The sequence below is a fragment of the Elaeis guineensis genome, chromosome 12 (assembly GCF_000442705.2).
Source record: "Elaeis guineensis isolate ETL-2024a chromosome 12, EG11, whole genome shotgun sequence".
NCBI classification, from domain to species: Eukaryota; Viridiplantae; Streptophyta; class Magnoliopsida; order Arecales; family Arecaceae; genus Elaeis; species Elaeis guineensis.
In genome coordinates this window covers 84,685,848-84,691,469 of record NC_026004.2, presented here as the reverse complement: position 1 = coordinate 84,691,469, position 5,622 = coordinate 84,685,848, and positions in this window count along the sequence as shown.

The following is a 5,622-nucleotide window of genomic DNA, read 5'->3' as shown; positions in this document are numbered from 1 at the left end:
ATCATTGATCAACCATCCGATCGGATCGTGAACTCTAATGTATGTGACTTCATAGGTCCGAACCTAAATCGATAGCATAGAAATAAATTTTTATACCAATCAAAGTGACCATCTAGCAATGATATCCGACGGTCGGATAGGTCGAATGTGTAGAACAACATCCTTAGAACCCATGCGGATATAGTTTCCATATAATTCATTCTCTTGACCAAAATGCTCATAGGATACCTCAGAGTTCCACTGTCAACTCTGATCAGGTTATCCATATTGTATTTTAAAATATCAAATCCATCTGATGGATTATCCTGGCCAAGATTTTGCAGAATTGAAATACAGCGACTCATTCTTCTCCAACTCTTGGAGTGATCAATCCCATCTCGATCACACTCTGACTTCACAAGTACTTGACTATACCCAGAAGCCTTCTATCACTGAATTAGAAATTTAGTTAGTCAAGTACCAAAGCACAGTGAGTTGCTTGCAAGTCACTGAGGCGATCTCAGGTCTAAGGGACACTTATACCTAAATCTCATCAGAGACATTCTCGACAGCAGAATGCTCTGGAGTTGGTCATGTTCCATGATGATGTACCCTTACATCTCTCTTGTATGTCATACCAGTGTCTCCACACTCTTTGGTTAAGAGGACAATCAACCCATATGGCCTACAGTGACCTATGCTCGATAGAAGCTGTCGTCCTTATTAATAGCCTATCATTTGGTCATGAACAGTTTTAAAGACTAATTGATAAATCCTTTCTTTATTGAACCTAAATAGTCCTAAGGACTTCATCACAACAATAGAGTTCATTAGAAGATGAAAACTTGTGATAAAAATATCAAAAATATATTTTATTTATTAACAAATCAATTACAATACAAGGTTGCTCAACCGTCAACAGGTTAACGATTGGCTTTTGAGACATATTTTTCAACAACTCCTACTTGTCCTAAAGCCACTCGGCACAGTATCTAATACCCATCTTTATCTTGTGATTGTCGAACTCCTTTATCGCCAGGGCTTTAGTGAAGGGGTCGGCCAGGTTCTCCTTTCCGTCGATCTTCTTAAGGTTAACGTCACCTTGATCCATGATCTTCCAGACCAAGTGGAAGCGGAACAAAATGTGCTTCATCCACTAGTGTGCTTTGGGTTCTTTCGCATGAGCAATGGCACCAGTGCTGTTGAAGTAGAGCAGGATCGGACCATCGACGGAGGGTGCTACTCTGAGCTCGGTGATGAATTTTTTCAGCCACACAGCTTCCTTTGCGGCATCCGATGCTGCGATGTACTCTACCTCACAAACAGAGTCTGCCACAGTATGCTGCTTGGAACTCTTCCAGCAGATGGCTCCACCATTTAGAGTAAAGATATAATCTGATTTGCTTCTGCTGTCATCATGGTCAGATTGAAAGCTGGAGTTTGTGAACCCCACAAGTTTCAGATCTGACTCGCCATAAACCAACCATTGATCCTTAGTATTTCTCAAATACTTAAGGATGGCTTTAACCACTTTTCAGTGATTTTCTCCAAGATCAGATTGGTATCTACTCACTATTCCTAGTGAGTATGCCACTCTGACCTTGTACATGTCATGGCATACATGATAGATCTCACGATCGAAGCATATGGGACTCTACTCATACGCTCTCTCTCTTTAGGAGTTGTCGGACAATCCTTCTTAGAGAGAAAAATTTTATGGCCTATCGGTAGATAGCCCTTCTTGAAATTCTCCATGCTGAACCTCTTTAGCACAGTGTCTATGTAAATGGACTGAGATAACCCAAGCATCCTTTTAGATCTATCCCTATAGATCTTCATCCCTAGGATGTAGGATGCTTCACCCAAGTCCTTCATGGAGAACTACGATGACAACCAAACTTTTATTTTCTTTAATACGGGAATGTTATTCCCGATTAAGAGAATATCATCCACGTACAAGATAAAAAATACCACAACTGGATTATTTGTCTATTTATAGATGCAGGACACTTTTCCGTTCTTAATGAAGCTATACGCTTTGATCATCTTATCAAAACGCATGTTCCAACTCTGAGAAGCTTGCTTCAATCCACAAATGGATCTCTAAAGTTTGCACACTTTGGACTCATCTGTGGATGTAAACCCCTCAGGTTGTATCATATACATCTCTTCAATCAGCTCTCCATTCAAGGAAGCTGTCTTTACATCCATCTGTCAGATCTCATAATCCAGATGGACAGCTATTGCAAGCATTATCTGAATGGATTTGAGCATTGCCACAGGGGAGAACGTCTCGTTATAGTCAATACCATAATATTGACGATACCCCTTGGCAACCAGATGGGCTTTATAGGTCTCCACCTTTCCGACTGCGCCCCTCTTCCTTTTAAAGACCCATTTACACCCAATGGGTTTAACCCCTTCAGGTGGATCAACCAATGTCTATACATCGTTGACCTTCATGGACTCTATTTCAGATTTCATGACTTCAAGCCATTTCTCAAAATCAGATATCTGTATTACATCCATATAGGTGATTTGATCCTCATCGAGTTCGATGGGATCATCATTTCGGACCAAGAAACCATAGTATCTGTCCGACTGATGTGGTACTCTATTAGATCATCTTAATGGTACAAATATATTAGGCTCCAGATCTGATCTAATCAAATCCGACTCAAGTTCAGCTATTGGTGTCGGTCCTTCTACCTGTTGAACTTCATCAAGTTCAACCTTAGAGGCAACGATTCCTTCACCAAGAAACTCTTTTTGTAAAAAGATTGTCTTAAGGCTGACGAACACCTTTTGTTTATCAGCATGGTAGAAAAAATATCCTTTGGTCTCTTTGGGGTCCCCTATGAATGTACATTTGTTAGACCTAGGTCCAAGTTTATTTGTAACTAACCGTTTGACATAGGTCGGGCACCTCCAAACCCTAAGGTATGAAAGTGTTGGCTTACGCCCTGTCCATATCTCATATGGAGTCTTAATTAAAGACTTACTTGGTGAAGGAACCAGATCTAGGGTTTTAGGGTTAGATCTTGAAACTTTTTCAGGATCAGACAGCGAAAGATTAAAATAAATCAAAATTTATCTTATAAAATCAGAGAATCCCTAGATCTAAGATTCTATTACATGATTATTACATGGTATTAAATCAAAAATTAAAATATAAAAAGCAAGAACTACATGTTGATCATATCAATATGTTTCTATACTACATCTAATATATGTAAAATATAATAGATCAGATCTATTATCTTGCAAGTTAGATGTTCTAACTTTGTTGATCCGGGCTTGAGGATGATGTTGCAAGCCACATATGTGTCCGGCCTCTAGGAGTCATCCACACGAGCCCACGAATCACGATCAGAAGTTTTGGTCTAAGAAATCAGCACAGTATGCTAGTACTGCACTGATCCTTCTTCGATGGTCGATCAGATGCCTCCTTCTTGATTTAGACTCTTTCAAAGATGAGAAGTAGGAGAAGGAGTTTTAGATGAAACACTCTCAAAAAATTTACAGATGGAGAAAGGGAAAGGATGAACCCAGCAACTCTAGAGGAAGGGAAAGGATGAACCCTCTTCTTCTTCTCTTTGCTCTAACCCAGATACCTAGTTTTGTGTCTATTAGATCTCCACGTCCCAAGACTCTTTCTACTTTATTTTTGGACACCTCAAAGATATTTCAATGCTCTATGTTTTACAAAAATTTCATGAAGAAATTCATTTTAAATAGAGAGATATGAAGAGTCCTTGTCTAGGTCAAATACCTAGTCAAGGATTATCTAAACAAGGCAAGACAAGGGGTGCCCAACTCTTGGGCATCTCCTCCTTCTTTTTCTGCTATGGACCACCAGCAAAGAGCACATATTATGTGCCATAAAAGCCATAAGGAAAGAGTTTTGATTTCCTAAAACTTAATCTCATAGAATTTGAAATCCAAACTAATTCCTACTTTGACTTGGTCCACAACCACATTCCATGTAAGAGAGAAAGAGAGAAAAGTTTTGGACATGTGTGAAGACCTGAGAGAGAAAATTTTGTCACACAAAATAAGAGAGAGTGGGCATGGGATAAGAGAGAGTGGGTGTGAGGGGCTAAGGTGGCACAAGGTGGAATCTTAGTCTTACCAGGATTCAATCTATGACTTGTTCAAATTTGATTTCTCAAACCAAATCAAACCAAAACTAAATCAATCTAATTTAAATAGATCTTAACCCAATCAAGAGCTTAATTTAATTAGATTAAATTAGATTTAAATCTAATTTATTTTTTTAATCAAATTAAAAATTAGGTTGACCCAAGTCCTAATTGAACTAGGATTAGTTTTTTCTTGCACTTGACTTATCCAATAAACTAATTGAACTTGATCCAATTAAGTCCAAACTAAATTTAATTAAATAATATTTAATTAAACTTAATCTCAGCCCTTTGGCTTAATCAAATTAAGTCAATTAGCAATCAAATTGCTAATCGATCCTCCTGCAACATTTGCACTAAGTTAAATTCAATCGTATTGATCGTTTAACCCTAGAACGATTCTTAATCGTTGATCAACCATCCAGTTGGATCATGAACTCTAATGTGTGTGACCTCATAGGTCCAAACCTAAATCAGTAGCATAGAAATAAATTTTTATACCAATCGAAGTGACCATCTAGCAATGGTACCCGACGATCGGATAGATCGAATGTGTAGAACAACATCCTTAGAACCCATGCGAATATAGTTTTCATATAATTCATCTCCTTGACCAAAATGCTCATAGGAGACCTCAGAGTTCCACTGTCAACTCTGATCAGGTTATCCACATTGTATTTCAAAATATCAAATCCATCTGATGGATTACCCTAGTCAAGATTTTGCTAAATGAAATACAGCGACTCATTCTTCTCCAACTCTTGAAGTGGTCAATCCCATCTTGATCACACTCTGACTTCGTAAGTATTTGACTATGCCCAGAAGTCTTCCATCACTGAATTAAAAATTCAGTTAGTCCAGTACCAAATCACAGTGAGTTGCTTGCAAGTCACTGAGGCGATCTCAGGTCTAAGGGACACTTATACCTATATCCCATCAGAGATATTTTCGACAGCAGAATGCTCTAGAGTTGATCATGTTCAATGATGATGTACCCTTATATCTCACCTGTATGCCATACCAGTATCTCCACACTTCTTGGTTAAGAGGATAACCAACCCATATGGCCTACAGCGACCTATGCTCGATAGAAGCTGTCGTCCTTATTAACAGCTATCATTTGGTCGTGAACAGTTTTAAGGACTAATCGATAAATCCTCTCTTTATCGAACCTAAATAGTCCTAAGGACTTCATCACAACAACGGAGTTCATTAGAAGATAAAGACTTATAATGAAAATACTAAAAATATATTTTATTTATTAACAAATCAATTACAATATAAGGTTGCTCGACCGTCAACAGGTTGACGATTGACTTTTGAAACATATTTTTCAACAACTCCCACTTGTCCTAAAACCACTCGGCATAGTATCTAATACTCATCTTCGACTTGTGGTTGTTGAACTCCTTTATCGTCAGGGCTTTAGTGAAGGGGTCGGCCAGGTTCTCCTTTTCGTCGATCTTCTGAAGGTCGACATCACCTCGATCTACGATCTCCC